General features: G+C 36.3%; 1 long non-coding RNA gene across 2 annotated transcripts in view; it reads right to left on the bottom strand.

The window, feature by feature from the left end:
* LOC103347702 (uncharacterized) overlaps positions 1-18,389 on the bottom strand; it is a 465,165-nt gene that overhangs the window by 226,288 nt on the left and 220,488 nt on the right. Inside the window, exon 4 of one of the 2 annotated variants that reach the window (XR_011386711.1) lies at positions 3,608-3,748. The exons of the other annotated variant lie outside the window; for it this stretch is intronic. This is a non-coding gene — a long non-coding RNA (uncharacterized lncRNA). The remainder of the gene's footprint in view (positions 1-3,607; positions 3,749-18,389) is intronic. 2 annotated transcript variants of the gene reach the window in all.

Raw genomic sequence — 18,389 nt, 5'->3', positions numbered from 1 at the left:
GCAACAACCTTACCCTAGCTGTGGTTATTTTGTATACTTGGGCATAAAGCCAAACAGAGCAGAATACTCCTTTTGTTTGTATAAAGGAAAAATGCTGCCATGCCTGTGTTACCTGAGCGTTACATATCCTGAGCCAGCCCACAACCAACAAGCTTGTGTGGATGGTGGGGATGATGAATTGCTGTGATGACAGGAAACAATACTCTGTACTCTCCGAACGTGGGCAACACTGGGGATGTGTTGAAGACTGAGAAAGACAGAAGCCACTAGGACAACTGTAAGATACAGAAGATTTTAAGACATAACGGGCTTTCTTGCTGAAGTCGTTGCCCAAGTTGTATTGCACAACTTTGTTCTTCCCCTCCAGAATAGATAGAATCAACCCAGGTGTTTTATAGCCCAGCTGGCTGGGTAAAGGCAGCTGGCCTCAATCAGCCAAGGACTCCTCAATATTTGATTAGTGACTGTAAATCCAGCTCACTCTTGAAGTAAAGTGAAAAGACTCAAAAAGGCACAATCTCAAAAAAAAGGTATATGGATTTAAAGTTTTTACAATCCTATTCTATTCTAGTTTAAAATTCCATTCGTTATCCAAAAGTAGTTGTGTTTCCAGAAGTTCAAAGTATCAAAATTACTGTTGTGAGATATGCCTCAGCCCATTCAATCTATTCGGTGATATAGCTGGGTATCTGTTTTGTAATCATATATCACTTTAATAGGAAAAGCCTGAAGGAGGAAAAAAGAGTGCTTGTTAGGATTTATTTTATTTATTGCAAAAGGTTCTAGCCCCTCGATCCCAGAAATTGTCTCTTTAGCTCATTCTCCTAAGTCATATTTAATTTAGTCCAGAAGCAATACATATTTTGTGTCACACAGTCTGTTTAGCAAAGCTGGGTTGTTTTATTACCCTAAACTATTTCTTTCTGTGATATATTCTCACTCACAACATTTGAAGGACTCTTCTGGTTGTACAGTGTTTTCTATACAATTTTTATTCCTTTAAAATACATTCCTTGAAAATAAAATTCACCCTAGATATTAACTTTTAAACTAATTGCTATTTCATATTCAAATGATGATAAATATATATATATATATAATAGGATTCATATTCAAATGATGAGAAATATATATATATATATAATAGGATTTATGATCCTTACTTGAAAAAAAAAATTCCTGTTTTCCAAGCACATGGTATCACTGAGTTTTTATCACATGCCTTGTAAAAGGTGCCATATACTTATAAAAGCTGAGGCTCTTTTTGGCATATCATGGTTGACATATCTTTGAAGAATACATTAGCATTTAGGAGACAGTCTATGCTTCCCTGTCTTCTCTTGGATAGCGTTGGGTTCTCAGGTTTGTTCATTAGTTCAGGCTGTGGCAGTCTCTCTCAGTGGGTTACAAATGCTAGCCCATGAAGGAGTGTGTGTGGACTGATGATACAAGTGGGAAGTTGTGATCTTACAAACAAATGGATTCATGAAAGAAGCAGAATCCAACTGTAGATCTTTTTCTCTTTTAATTTTTAAAATAATTAAAATTTGCATATAGTCGGAATATAACATGATACTTTGAAATATGTATGCATTGTAGAATGGCTCAATAGAGCTAATATATGCATTATTTCACATAGATCAGTTTTAGTGGTGAGAACACTTAAAATCTACTCATCAATTTACAAGAACAAAATAAATTGTTATTTATACTCACCATGTTGTACACTAGATCTCTTAAACTTATTCCTGTTATCTAACTGAAATTTTGTGTCCTTTACATATCCCCAACCTCCCTCCAATTCCCCAGCCCTTGATAACCACTACTCTATTATCTTCTGAGTTTCAACATTTTTTATGCCACAGATATGTAAGATCATGTTGTATTTGTTTCCCTGGGCCTGATTTGTGCCCCTAAAGATAATATCCTCCAGGGTGCTGGTGCCATGGTGCAGTAGGTTATTCCTCTGCCTTCAGCACTGGCATCCCATATGGGCGCCGGTTCTAGTCCAGGTTGCTCCACTTCCAATGCTGCTCTCTGCTGTGGCCAGGGAAAGCAGTGGAAGATGACCCAATTGCTGCACCTCTGTGGGAGACCAGGAGTAAGCACCTGGCTCCTGGCTTCAGATCAGTGCAGTTCCAGCCATTGCGGCCATTTGGAGAGTGAACCAAGGGAAGGAAGACCTTTCTCTCTGTCTCTCCCTCTCACTGTCTGTAACTCTAGCTCAGAAATAAAATAAATAAAATCTTTAAAAAAAAGATAATATCTTCCAGATGCTTCCATGTTTCCACAAGGAACAAGATTTCCTTCTCTTTTATTCCATTGTTTATATATGCCACATCATAAAATTTTTTATACACTGATGTAAATTTAGGTTGATTCCATATCTTCATTATTGTGAATAATGCTAATTGTAGTTCCTTTTAATATCTATAAAACAGCTATAGTTAGAGCAGAAGAAGGTAATAATAATCCAACATTTGATTAATCAGGGAAAGATTATTGAAGGAATTGTCTACAACTTCATAGAGATTTTTCAGACTAAAAAGTAAAAAGTATTTGGCAAGATGTTACTTCATACCAACTAAATTTGAATTTGTTAGGCCAAAAGTAAAAATGTATAAGCCAGAGTGCATGCTCTCTTCAACATGCAAAGTAAAAACACATTAAGTCAATAAGCTACATCAGCTTTTGTGACATGATAGATATCTGCAACTTGCCTGGAATTATAAAGTTATATCCTTACTTTGAAAGTGTCTGTCACAAGACAGAAATAGGTATATGCAAGTGATCTTCAGAAAGTTAGTGGAAAATGGGCATTATGAAAAAACCATTCATAATTTCAAAATATTTCAATACAAAAATAAATACAATTTTTTATGAATTTCTGAAGATTCTCATGGGTTGTTACATTTACTGGGTACACTAGGAAGCTTAGCAAAGTAAGAGAAGGAATAAATTTGAAGATAATTTTAAAGATTTAAAAGAATTTAAAACACACTTATAAATGAAACTATGTATTTAAATGGTTACTAATTATTTGAGTAGAATGAATGGTATCAATACCCATTGTGGGCCCATTGCTCTGGCGTAGCAGGTAAAGCAGCTGCCTGCAGTGCCAGCATCCCATATGGGCACCGGTTTGGGTCCCGGCTACCCCTCTTCCAATTCAGCTCTCTACTATGGCCTGGGAAAGCAGCAGAAGAGAGCCCAAGTCCTTGGGCCCCTGTACTCGTGTGGGAGACCCCGAAGAAGCTCCTGGCTCCTGGCTTCAGATCTGCCTAGCTCCGGCCATTGCGGCCTATTGGGGAATGAACCAGTGGATGGAAAACCTCTCTCTGTCTGCCTCTCCTTTTCTCTCTAATTCTCTTTCAAATTAATAAATAAATAAATCTTTAAAAAAAATCTCCATTTTGAATGTTAAAGTTTACTAGATTTATAAACAGTATAATAAAGTCTGTACATAAAATTTAAAGGTATAAGGAAAACCAGATTTTAAACTATTACTTTGATAAGCTAAATTCTAATATAAAATTTCATGGAAAAAAATTTCATCTCCTCCCAAAAACCTCTCCTCCAACTCATGGTAGGTGAAGGTGACACTCACTCTGACACATGTCCTCTTGTCAGACTAATACCAACCAGCTCAATGTTGAATAAATTGTCATCTCAGGGCTGAGGGTCCAAGATCTAAAGGGCCAGTGGAAGCCACAGTAGCCAGTCCACCTGCTGCTGCTCCTTGGCTTCCCTATGTAGGAAGAGAATGCTAAATTGATTATAACAAAGAGGTGAGGGAGAGGCGATTCCTTGGATATTTTGATGATTATAAGATGTACCAGACAATGAAGGGTATTACTTTATCCAGGTCTTGAATGGGAGAGCATTCATTGAGAAATGCCTCAAAAGACAGAGAGAAAACCTGAGATCATACAAAACTTGGAAGTCCTTGAGGAAGTGTACAGATGAGTTGTGTTTTGAATAAGCCAGGGTAGGGTGGTCTTAATTACCAGCCTAGCCATTTCTCAGAACAGAAAAGTGTAGATGGATGGAAGGACAGCGATTTCCCAATCTTTCTTGTTCTATAGGAGCATATGACTCATAAAGTTTAGCTTTGTCATCATAAATAGACCCACACGAAATTAGATTTTCAACAATTTTCAAAATCTATCCTGGAAAAAGTTTAACATTTGATTTTCACTTGCTTGCCTTCCTTCCCTTTGTTTCTGTACAGTGAACCTAGGTCAATTTGACAAACTCTGTAGCACAAAAACACATACAAAGCAAAATTTCACATAAAATGTCGACAATCAACATTCGTGAAAAATACTGTCCATTATTCTGATATTATGTCATTTCTATTTTCTTATTAAAAATTCCTGCCATTACAAATCATTTTTACACATCATTTTTAAAATAAAAAGTATAATAGCCACATGTTTGTCCTATTATTTCAATCAGTTTAATTAATTGAGTCAAAATTGTAGAAAATATTTTTTCTATAATATAATACAGTAGGAAGGGCAATAAAAACTTCAAATCCTTCAAAGATCCTTTCTACCTGAGGCTTTTTATCATGCAAATGTTCTAGGAGAAGAAATATGATAAAGCTTTTTCTGTCAACTCCCAATTGGGATGATCTGGGGCAGTTAGAAATTACAGAACCAATTGGAAGAAGAGTTAAGGGAGAAAGAAGGTTGCCTCCTGGGGCAGTGGAGGAACATTCCTAGCGCTCTTGACCTATAATAAAATTTTGCCAAAGGACACATTTAGGCACTGCTTAGCTACAATTTAACATTTTAAATCTTTGTTCTTATAAGCACAAAAAATTATTCAAACTCAGTGTCCTTTGTAGGAAATTATAATACAATTTGGAACTTGAAAGATCCAGCTAAGAGATAAATTTAAAGCAGAAAGTCAGAACTGGGTTCAGTCACCAAGAATATAGAGCATTTAAGAGAGAGCCAGAATCTGGCATAAGGAAGACTTGCTTGGGACAATCTTCTTCCTGTAGGTGAGCTGTGTCCAACTATGAGCTATTACTAGAAACAAATAGCAGACGTCAAACATAGTCATGGTGGAAGCAGGCAATAGTATTTTGCAATAATCAATACAGGTCATAAGTCAATGTTGGGTAGACTGGAATCAAAGTGAACTGGGATACACAGTCAGGATGTCACCTCCCAACTGAACCACACAGAATAAGATCAACTTAGGAAGATCTAGAGAAGAAAACCAAGAAACGCACTCAAGCTAAATGGAATGAAAATAAAACCTAGTTAACTGTTGCACATCCCTTGATAATTTGAAACATGCTAACATTCAGAACAAAACCAAGAACACAGCTGATATAACGTAGAGTTTTTATAGGTTTACAAGTACACATATTTTTCCCATTGAGAGTCAAGCTATTTCCATAACCTAGTGTGGGACTAGGGCTTTAAGTAAAGGTGACTCAAGTTGTAGGGAACAGAGGGAATTGCAACAAAGTGAACAAATGGTTTCAAAATCAGAACCATGTGGCAGTTCATTTGGGCACCTGGAGCAGGGATCCAAAGAAGCTAACTGGGCAAGTTTTGAGAGTCATTAATTCAAGATAAAAGATTACTATATATTATCCAAGTCACAGTGTCTTCATGTATTTCCTATCCAAGAGAGGGATTAAACTCAAAATGTAGGAAAATTTTAGACCAGAATAAGGAAGGAAGATGAGGCATCTAAAAGGAATGAGGGAATATGGCACCATCCAAGTATTCCTAATAACTCCCAGGTCCTCAGCTAAATTATGAAAAAAAAAATACAATCTAAAAAGATAAGCAAAATAATATTTCAGAGACATCTTAATGTCTTAATAATATTTACCAAATGGCCAAGCTAGGTCAAAGAATATCTGTATTTTTCATGGTTAGGAACCAAGTATAAAAATATTTTAACAGAAGATAATGCATTTGGATATGGTTAAACATAGTCTTTGTCCCCATGTATTTGATATGGTCCATGATATTTTAAGACATTCCTATGGGTAATAAAGCATTTATTTTAACATCTGAAAGACAACATACTCTTGAGTTGATTGAACGGAAATGTCTATCATCCATGTGAAGGAAATATTATCCTATCAGAAGCCACAACTTAATATAAAATCTTGGTTCTTTAATGCACCAGAACATAATATGCTACACACACAAAGCATGAGGAAAATCGCATTAAGGGGAATCCAAGATGGCTGAATAGGGAAAAGATATGTTGATTTTGCCTGCTGGAAGATAATAGAAGTAAAGCAGAGTCACAGAGATGTTCCTATGGGAGAGTCAAAGAGCAGCATGGACAGTACAAACATGTAACAGCAAATAGGGACACCATCAAATCCTCCAGCTGGGGGCTGAAGACGACACCATCTTCTTGGAGCAAGGTGAGAGAAATCTGTGGCAGCCCTTATCACTGGTGATATTGCCTGAGGGACAGCCTTGTAGACCACACTGATTTTGCATTTGGCCTGGAGCACTAGCAGGGGCAGGATGCCCACCTAATACCATGAAGAGAGGACACATTTCTTTCTCCTCATCCCCAATAAGAACATCTAGTGACTAGCAGGGAGGAAGGGTCATTTTAGTAACCAAAGTAGAGGCTGCTGCAATTCATGCAAGAGCATGACCAGGGGATTTAATTGGAGGGATAAACCTATGGTCTCCATTGACTTTGAGTCTGGCCTGCAGGGTTGACAGAGAGCAGGGTGCCCACTTAAATCTGTAAGGCACTCCCCTCTCTCAATCTATCATGGACGCCCATACTCAAATTGCCAAGATGGAACAACAACAGGCAGCTGGCTCTGAGAATACCTCAGTTCTCTCCATGGACAGAGGAGGCTTGCATGGCTGAGAGTAGATCCCTGCTCCCTGTAATGGTGGGAGCCCTGCATGCTATGACTGTGAGAATTCTGTGATTGCACAATAGGGTGCGGGGTGTAGCTGGGTCTCCGTGCAATCACTATGCCTGGCTTCAGATGCTCAGAGTTCCCCAAGTAACTGGGGTGGGTGATTGCAAAGGGTTCTGTGCTTACACAGAAGACTGCACAGATCCTTTGTGGGGTCCATGCACATATGTGGGTGGGGTATGTAACCATTATGGGCTCACACTGGCCACTGATCATCTTGGTAGACAAGAGGTGTGGCAATGTTCACACCAGCTGACATGATCATGCCCTCCCTACCGATGATAATAGAGGAGATCTATCATGCCCTACTTGGGTGTCATGCTGGACCCTTGCCCCATCCTTGAAAGCTAACAGGAGCTCTTTGTTCTTACCCAGCATACACCTCTGATATCTCAAGGAGCAGGCACTCCACTAGGCCACAAAGAAATATTTCAAAGATACAGGTCATCAGAGGAGACAAACAACAAGTCTTTTTGCAAATGATAATATGACTTCACAGAAAGAATACAACACTTCAATATAAGAATGTGAAGAGGAACAGACTGATGAAAAACCTGAAAAGGAATTTAAAGAATGGTCACAAGATTACTGAAAAGCACACACAAGCAAACACATGATATAAAGAAATCCATGCATGATGTGGATGAAAAATCCTGCTGGGAGATATACTGAAGAGAAACCAAAAAGAAATATTAGAAATAAAGAATTCAATATGTCAAATAGAGAATAAAATGGAAAGCCTTAACCAAAAAAATTAGTGAGGCAGAAGAAAGGATATCCAATCTAGAAGAAAATCCTTGGAATATCTCAGTCACACACACACACACACACACACACAAGCGCGCATGCACACACAAAGTAAGAACAATTAGAAAAACTGAAAATAGTGTTTGAGATTTATGAGATAGTCTCAAACAACCAGATATATGTGCCTAAGGAATTCCTGAAGGTATAGAAAGACAGAATGGATTAGAAAGGTCTCTGAAGTGAAATAATTGCAAAAGCCTACACTAATTTGTAGAAAGAAAGCAATATCAAGTACAAGAAGCACATAGAACTCTGAACAGACATGATCAGAAAAGACCTTCACCATGACACATAAGAGTCAAATTTTTAGCAGCAAAACGTCAAGAAAAAGTTTCTAAAATGTTCACAAGAGATTCGCCAGACTATATTCAGAGGATATCCAACTAGATTGACTACAGATTTCTCATAAGAAACCCTACAGGCTAGGAGAGACCTAGAATACTATACCTAGCAAGGTTCTCATTTATAAATGAAGGTGAAATAAAGACCTCTCATAACAAACAAAAATTGAAAGAATTTGTCACTACTAATCCAGCCTAACAAAGGATACTTAAGGATGTGTTACACACAGAAACAGAAAATGACAGTCATCATTATTAAATAATGTGAAGGCAGAAAGTCTCCTAGTAAACGTACAAAGGAAATCCAAATCAAACAATAGGGATATTTATGGAAAAGTGGCAGGACCAGTTGTTCCTTCTCAACAATAACCTTGAATGTAAAAAACTAAATTCTCCAATAAAAGGCTGAATAGATTAAAAAACAAGACCCGTCCATTTGCTTCCTACAAGAAACACACTTCACCAATAAAGATATATGCAGACTGAAAGTGAAAGGATGGAAAAAGAGATTCCAAATTAATGGAAAGCAAATCCAAGTAGATGTGGCCATCCTAATATCAGACAAATGAAACTATAACACAAAACTGTTAAAACAAAGAAAGGCATTATGTCATGATTAAGGCATCAATTCAACAGGAAGATATGACTCTAGTAAATATATATGCACCCAATGCCAGGGCACCAGGCTATTTAAAACAAATGTTAATGAAATTAAAGTGAGACACAGACTCTATAACAATCATAATGGGAGACTTCAACATCCCAATTTCTTCAGTGGCCAGATCAACTAGGCGAAAAATCTGCAAAGAAACAACAGAACTAATGATATCTACAAAAAACTTCATCCCACACATACAGAAAACACATTCATTTGATCAGTGCATGAAACTTTTTCTAGGATAGACCATATGCTAGGCTATTAAGCAAACCTCAACAATTTCAAAAAATTGGAGTTATATCATATATCTATCCTAACCACAATTGAATAAAGCTGGAAAACAACTACTTAAGAAACTCTAGGAAATACACAAATACACAGAGACTGAATGACATATTCCTGAATGGACAGTGGTCATGGAAGAAATCAAAATGAAATAAAAAAAATTCCTGGAAACAAATGAAGATGACAATACAACATATCAAAACTTAAACTTAGGGGATACAGCAAAGACAGTGTTAAGAGGAAAGATTTAGTAATTAGTCCCTACATCAACAAACTGGAAAGGCATCATAAATGATGTAACAATGCATCTCAAGGACCTAGAAAAACAAAAACAAACCAAACCCAAAAGTAGCAACAGGAAAGATATAATTAAAATCAGAGAAGAAATAAACAAAATTGGAACAAAATATCACAAAAGATCAGTGAAATGAAGAGCTGTTTTTTTAGAAAAATAAACAAATTGATACACCATTGGTCAAGTGAAATAAAAGAAGTTGGAGAAGACATGAAACATTAGAATCAGATATAAAAAGGAAATATAACAACAGATACCATAGAAATCAAAAGAAGCATCAGGAATTACCACAAAGAGCTGTATGCCAACAAACTGGGGAGCCTAGATGAAATAGATTGACCACAATCTATCAAAATTGAGTCACGAAGACAGAGAAAACAAACCTAAACAGACCAATAACAAAGATGGAAAGTGAATCAAGAATAAAGACCCTATCACCATCTAAAAAACAACAAATTCCAAAACTTCTAAAGCTATTCAAAACAATTAAATGGAATGGGTTCCTCCCAGACTCTTTCTATGAAACCAGAATCACCATAATTCCTAAAGCAGAAAAAGAAACAGCACAGAAATGAAACTATAGAGCATATCTCCAATGAACATAGATTCAAAAGTCCTCAACAAAATATGAGCTAATTAAATACAACAACACATTGGAAAGATTATTCACCTGGACCAAGTGGGATTTTTTTTCCTGGTATGCATCAAGGATGGTTCATCATTCATAAATTAATACATATGATACATCACATTAACAAAATGAAGAACAAAAGCCATATGATTATCTCAATAAATTTAGAGAAAGCACTTGATAAAATATAACATCATTTCATAATGAATATTTTAAGCAAACTGCATATAGAAGGAACATTCCTCAAGATAATCAAGGCAGACCCACAGCCAGCATCTAATTGAATGGAGAAAAGCTGGAAGCATTCCCACTAAGATCTGGAATTAAACAAGGATGCCCATTTTCATGATTGTCTTTCAATATAACCCTGAAAGTTTCAGCCAGATCCATTAGACAAGCAAAATAAAGCAAAGGGATCCAAATTGGATAGGAGAAAGTCAAATTCTCCCTATTTGCAGATGACATTATTCTGTATAATGGGGAACCAAAGACTCCATTAAGAGTTTTTGGAACTCATAAAATAGTTTGGTAAAGTTGCAGCATATAAAATTAATACACAAAAATCAATAGCATTTGTAGACACAGATAATGCCATAGCTGAGAAAGAACTTCTAAGGCCAATCCCATTCACAATAGCTATAAAAATTAAATTCCTTGTAATAAACTTAATCAAGGAGGGCAAATACCTGTGATGAAATTATAAAGCATTAAAGAAAGAAATAGAAGAAGACACAAAAATGAAAAATCTCCCATGTTTGTAGATTGGGAGAATTAATATCATCAATATGTCTATACTATTGAAGCAATGTACAGATTCAATGTGATCCTAATCGAAACACCAATGACATTATTATCAGTTCTAGAAGAAAATGATGTTAAAATTCATATGGGAAGCTGGTGCTGGGGTTCAACAGGCTAATCCTCCGCCTAGTGGCGCTGGCACACTGGGTTCTAGACCCAGTCGGGGCACTGGATTCTTTCCCGATTGCCCCTCTTCCAGGCCAACTCTCTGCTATGGCCAGGGAGTGCAGTGGAGGATGGCCCAAGTGCTTGGGCCCTGTACCCCATGGGAGACCAGGGGGAAGCACCTGGATCCTGCCTTTGGATCAGCGCAGTGCGCCAGCCACAGCGCGCCGGCCACAGTGGCCATTGGAGGGTGAACCAATGGCAAAGGAAGACCTTTCTCTCTGTCTCTCCTTCTCTCTCACTGTCCACTCTGTCAAAAAAAAAATTCATATGGAAACACAAGAGACTCTGAATAGCTAAATAAATCTTCTACAACTAAAACAAAGCTGGAGGCATCACAATACCAGATTTCAAGAGATACTACAGGACACTTATAATTAACACAGTATGGTAGTGGCACTGAAACAGACATGTAGACCAATGAAATGGAATAGAAACTTCAGAAATTAATCCACTCATCTTCAAACAACAAATCCTTGACATATAAACTAAACATCTATGCCTGGAGAAATGGACTATCTTTTCAACAAATGGTGCTGGGAATATTGGATCTTCATGTGCAGAAGTATGAAACAAGACCCCTACCTTACACCTTATATAAAAACCAACTCTAAACAGATAAAGGTTCTAAATCTATGACCTGATACATCAAATACTAGTGGAAAACATTGGAGAAACTCTTCAAGATATTAGCATGACAGAGACTTCTTGGAAAAGACCCCAGAAGCATAGGCAATTAAATAAAAACCAGAAAAAATGGGACTACATCAAACTAAGAAGCCTCTGCACTTCAAAGGAAACACTCAACAACATGAACAGGCAATCAATGGAATGAGAGAAAATATTTGCAAACTATGCAACTTCTAAAGGGTTAATAGCCAGCATCCATAAAGAGCTCAAGAAATTCAACTACAACAATGAAAACAGTCCAATTAAGAAATGGGTAAAGGACATGAACAGGCATTTTTCTAAGGGTGAAATACAGATGACCTACACAAACATGAAAAATGCTCAGGATCACTAGTCATCAGGGATATGCAAATAAAAACCACAATGAGTTTTCACCTCACCTCAGAATGGTTATCATCCAGAAATCTAAAAAATAATAAATTCTGCTGATGCTGTGGGGAAAAAGGTATCTAGTACAACCATTATGAAAGACAGTATGGAGATTCCACAGAAATCTGAAAAGAAATCTATTGTATGATCCAAACTTCTCACTCCTAGAATTTATCTAAATGAAATAAAATCAGCATATGAAAGACTTATCTGTACCCTCATGTTTACTGGACTCAATTCACAATGGCTATGATATGGAATCAACCCAGATGCCCATCAACCAATTACTCAATAAATAAAATATGGTATATATACACTATAGAATATTACTCAGCCATAAAAAGGATGAAACCCTGTCTTTTGCAACAATATGGATGCAAGTGGAAATACATATGCTTAGTGAAATAAGCCAGGTTCAAAGAAACAAATATTGTATATTTTCTCTGTGTGCCAGTTAATATAGAATATTAAAAATATATAAGAATGAAATTGACACCTTTTGATGTTTGTCATTATTAGTCATTGTTTATAGTCCAGTGGAATTGTATTCTTCTTAGTTTTTGCTTATTAAATTATATAGTTAGTGTTGAATTATGCCTGTGAGTATAAAATGGATTAAAATGATATCTTTGCAATAATAAAAGAAAAAAGAACAAAAAAAGGAAGGGGGTTTGAGAGAGAAGGGAAGAGGGGGAGGGAATTATAGCTACATTAGAATTGTACCTATGAAACATATGAAATCTTTTCTCTTTATATTAATAAAAATTAATAGTAACAAATAGAAAATTTTATTAATAATTATGTTCCCCTCCTCCAAAAAGTCCAAATTCTTTTCTAATTTTTTTTAAATTTTATTTGAGAAATAAGGAAACACAGAAATAGGCAGACAGAAAGGCAGAGACTCCCCGTGCACTGGTTCACTGCTCAAATGCCTAGAATGAGTAGAGCATGGCCAGGCAAAAAAAAGAGAGCATGGAACTCAATCCAGGTCCTCCATGTGCATGGTGGGAACTGAACTACTTTAGCTATTTTCTGCTACTTCTCAGGGTCAGCATTAATAGGAAGCTGGAATTGAGAGCAGGCTTTTCTATGTGGAATGTGGCCACGCCAACCAACCACTTAATCATTAGACCAAAGAGCATCATCCCCTTTTAAATTATTTGAATTACTTGATATTGCAGAAGGAAAAATGGTATAAGATAGAGTGGGGTCAAAGGAGTAACATTTATTGAATATTCAATACATAACAATATTTAGGTATCCCTTATAGTATCTTCACTTGCTCTTCATATGTCATTTATACATTGCTTTTTCCCACAGGAACTTTCTTATGTATTCCTTTCAGGTACTTCTACAAGTATTACCTCATTTATCCCTCATAAGAGTCTATGAGTCACACTCTTTATTTTTATAGATAAGGAAACTGAGGCTTATATACATTAGATAAGTGACAGATCAACAATAATGAACATTAGAGAGAAAACATTCCAGTCTAGACTGGCTGAACCTCAAAAATCTGCGTCTAACATTTGATTCTCTTTTAGGAATCAGCTTTTCAAAGTAGGAATTTACAAAAATGGCTAGCCTAAATAAGAAGTAATCTTATATAACCCTAGTAGTTGGTATCAGTCAATCCATCAGAAAATCATGTGATAGAAATGAATTTAATTTTTGGAACTTTCCCAAAATCATTTCTTCCTTCTGTGAGATTGTAATATAATAAGAAATATATTTTATCTTTATCCCAGTTTTTGGCCTAGGATTCCATGTCCTCCAGTGTGAACTGATCTTAAATTATTGCCAGTAGTACCTCATCTTAACTTATTACATATGAAAAGACCACCCTATTTCTGAATAAGGCCATACTCTGAAGTTTGGGAATTCAGCCTATCTTTTTGGGAAGCCTAATTCAACATAGGAGAAACTTATGAAAGGATTCATTCACATAACCACAACAATTTGCAATCAAAAGTAGAAGTGTCTTTTACTAGACATGTTGTCATCCAACATTAAACTGGGGCTGTTATAGGGGAAAGGTAAATAAATATTGATTCTCTGTCTTGGCAAACAGCTTTTGTCATTGATCACATCCATAACATTCAGCACAGTATATAGCATGAATATTTTTAAATGGACAAGGGAATAATTGTTCTAGAGTTATGCTGATAATAACAGAACCTATGTTAATGAGATAAATCTATAGAATACAATATTCTATAAAACCCCTTTTGAAATTGGAAATTTTAACTTTATCCAGAGAAGATATTCTTAACAGTTCTTAGTGGCATCATAACATTCTGGATAAAAGAATTAATTAAAAATCCTGCATCTATTTTCCTCAAAACTGGAAAAATTGTAAGTCATGGACATAGGTTAGGGGCCTACTCACACCTTTTCAGTATTCACAGGGACTATCTTGTCCATCGGGGACATACAAACCTTAAAATAAGAGGTTTCAAACAAGAAACTCAAAAGACAAATCCAACTTGCAGAGATTTTTGGTGTGTAGTACTGTTTTTAATTTTTTAAAAATTTACTCCAACTTGCAATTTTAAACATGGTGAATCTGGGGAACTAGAATTATTTATTTTTAATTTGCATGTTGGTTATGAATGTGATCAGATGGTTAAAACTCCATTCATCTATACCTTTATGTGTAATTCTTTGTGTAAATATTATATTTCAATAAAATGCTGTTTTTAAAAAAAGAAAAAAGTAATTTCAGGTAGAAATATAGATTTCCAACTTTTTTTGAAAACCTGTATCGCTGGTAAGACTGAACCCACAAAACTTCATAACAGTCATTAGCTGAGTTTAAATAAGGGCTATCCACTACAGTAGGGGTGAGCGCTCATTGTTTGTCCAATGGCTCCTTTCCACAAACTTGTGCAGCTTTCCTGAACTCTGAAAGCATTTTTGTTTTTCACTGTTGGCCTAAAATCATATAAAAATCAATGTACATGATTGTGTACATATAAATGTTTTCTATTTGTATTCATTAGCAAAGAATAAAATCATGATAACTACAGATGTGTGACATAGGCAAATAGGCTACCTCTCCATTTTATAATATACATATGCTCGGGCTTCTTTGTCACTAGACTGTTGACAGTAGAAACATGTGTTTTCCTGTTCATGTCATGTTTTGGTGCCACGAATTAAATCAGCAAGTAAAAGGAAACTAACATGTTGGACCTAACGAAATGGAACATGGATATATCTATTAACAAAATCATTTAAAAAAATAGTTATTGACTATTACTCAGTATTCATTATGCCATTGGATTTTAGCACAAAGATTCAAATCCCTGCCTGCAAAGAACTTGATGTCTAGAGTTTGTGTTTAGGGAGAGAGAGAAGAAAAAAGATAATAAATAATTTAAAATATAACAGGTCAAGAAAATACAGAGGAATAAGGAAATTATAATCAATATAATTTAAAATAACAAAGTCAAATAATGAGATTGACCTTTGAGTGTTGATAAAGATGCCAACTTAGCCACTAATGTCTCTTATTAGAGTACCTAGCTTTGAGTCCTGACTCTGTTCCTTATTCAAGCTTCCTTATACTATCAGCCATTCTGGAAATTTGGAAAATGAACAAGCAAACGATGTCTTTTTTTCTTTCTCTATTTATGTCTCTCTTTCTCTGTTTCTCTACTATTCAAATAAATAAATAAATAAATAAATGAAATATTTCTCAAAAATAAGATAAGGAGGATAGGAAAAGCCTCATTAAGAATATAGCCGTAGGTTAATCCTTCGCCTGTGGCACTAGCATCCCATATGGGCCCCTGGTTCTAGTCCCAGTTGCTCCTCTTCCAGTCCAGCTTTCTACTGTGGCCTGGGAAGGCTGTGGAAGATGGCCCAGGTGCTTGGACCCCTGCACCCAAATGGGAGACCAGGAAGAAGCGCCTGGCTCCTGGCTTCGGATCAGCACAGCTCTGGCAGTTGCAGCCATTTGGGGAGTGAGCCAACAGAGGGAGGGCATTTCTTTCTGTCTCTCCCTCTCCCTGTCTATAACTCTAACTCTCAAATACAATAAATAAATAAAATCTTTAAAAAAAAAAGTAACACTTCAAGGAGATAAAGAAACAAGCAATGCAAACATCTTGTGAAAGAATCTTGCAAACAGAAAGTAAAACAAAGCCAAACATTTGAGACAATGGAGCCTATCCAGTGCATTCAAGGGTTGGAAAGGATGGATGAATGAACAAGAGGAAGAAGAGCAGTAGATAAGACAAGGGAAGTTGTGGAAGGGAGAATCATGTAGGCCCATACCTGTCATTTTAAGTACTTTGGCTGCACTGTGAAGGGGCTGGAAGCCAAGAACTTTCTAGAGAGGAGATATGATATCACCAGGTATCAAATTTTAAAGAGAACATGTCAGCTGGTGTGTTGAATTAGACCATAGGAGGAAAAGGGGGGGAACAGGAAAATTACTTCAAGAGAATATCCTGGCAAATCAGAATGCTGGCTTGTACCAAAATAAATTTGCTGGAGTCTTCAGATATGGAATATATTTTAAGTTAGGATTTGCTAGTGATTTGTGTCATAAAAGAGAAAAAGGAATAAAAGATGACTATATTTCTTTGACCTGAGAAACAGGCTAAAGTTGCCATTTATTAAGATGAAGAGAACTGAAAAAATTCCACCGGGATAGGACATATTATTTATGCTTCTCTGGAGAAATGTATATTTATATACCAATTCTATATGTATATATTATACATATATATATAATAAGATACAATTGTAAAGACTATAAATCTATAAATTCTACAATCTGCTATATGAAAGCTGGAAACCAAGAGGAGCTGATAGTGAACTTGAAGGCCTCAAAACCATGGTGACAGTTGTGCGGATTCCAGGCTTGATCTGAAGAATAAGAACCACAAGTGTTTAGGCAGAAATCAGGTGTCTCAGTACACACAGTCAGACAGGTAGCCAATGTAAACTTCCTTCACCTTTTCCTTTTGTTTAAACCCTCAGAAGATTGAGTGCTATCTATGCACACCCTGAAAAGCCATCTTCTTAACTCAGTCCACCAATTCAAATGCTAATGCCTTCCAGAAACATTCTCCTAGAAACAACCAGAAATAATGTTTAGCCAGCTATGAAATTAATCATCACAGGGAGTTAAATCAGTAATGTAACTTAGGCTATATAAACTTGCAGATGGTTGCTAGATAATCAAATAGAATAAAAATAAATTTAAAGACTCTATTGTATGAGGATGGTAATTACAATCAGGTGACTGTGTAACAAAGAGCAGGGTTTTGAGGACTGCATACTTTTAATTTAGAATAGCTACATGTAGAGTTGAGGAAATAAGTAAGAATAAGTAGACGAGCAGCCAGGGAGGTTAGAGTAACCAGAAGAATGCAGTATTTCAGAATGGGAGAAACTGTAAATGTTTATAAACGGATTAGTATAATCTAATTCGAAGGAAGATATATTTGCCTCCTCATATAGGGCACCAAAATGTTAGAAAAAGAGGCGCAGAATAGAGAGGAAGCAGTGTACGAATTTACAGCCAGACTGAATTTATTCAGAGAAAATAAATTCATAGAGGTGGGTAACCAACTGCCGCAGGCACCTTGACAGAACACTTGGCAGAAAGTCCTGACCTCCAGGGACCTGGCCTTTTTATATTTTAGGAGGCTAGGGATGGGGGTGGGACAGGGAGCAGGGGGCAGCAGGCAGAGGGGAATTCCTGGAACTGGTCTTTCAAGTGTTCCCAGAGACTGGTCTTTTAGATGGCTGTGGGGGTGGGGTATGAAGGCAATAAGGTGTGAAACTTTGAGATTCAAGGGCAAGGAATACATTCCAGTTTATCTCCTTTGGGCAAAGGGCAAGAATGGCTGAGGCTTATGTCCTTGTTCCATCAGATCAGGTGCACAAATCAAAGTTTTACCTTTACTACATACATGATTCAACCAGGGAGGGTGAAACGCCTGACACATGGGTGCTCACACAGGTGTGTGTATATATATATATATATATATATATGATGAAAACTTGAAACATCGTCTTCTGATTGACTATTTTCTGTGTATTGAAATGGGGAAATCAGTTAAGAATGAGGATAAAAGAACCAGAAGTCTAAAAATGATGAAAATGTATTAAAATTGGTCAATAAGAGTGAACCATTGCAGTGGAACTGGATGGCTCAGTCACATTAAGAAACCACTCACAATTAGAAAGATTCCACTAAATTAAAGAGATACTAGATAGCCCGAGCTCATAGAAATAATATTTTAAAAGTTTCTGGAAAATTTGTATTTGAAATAAATTATGCATGATTTCAAAAATGTTTGTGCCAAAATAAACTTTAATTTTCATTCTGCGTTTCCACACCTTCATGCATTGCTTTACTTGCATTTAAGGTGTAGAGATACAGACACTACAGGTGG

Source organism: Oryctolagus cuniculus, chromosome 2, assembly GCF_964237555.1.
Source record: "Oryctolagus cuniculus chromosome 2, mOryCun1.1, whole genome shotgun sequence".
NCBI lineage: Eukaryota > Metazoa > Chordata > Mammalia > Lagomorpha > Leporidae > Oryctolagus > Oryctolagus cuniculus.
The sequence above is the reverse complement of the archived record's forward strand: the minus strand, read 5'-3'. Positions and strand labels throughout refer to the sequence as shown.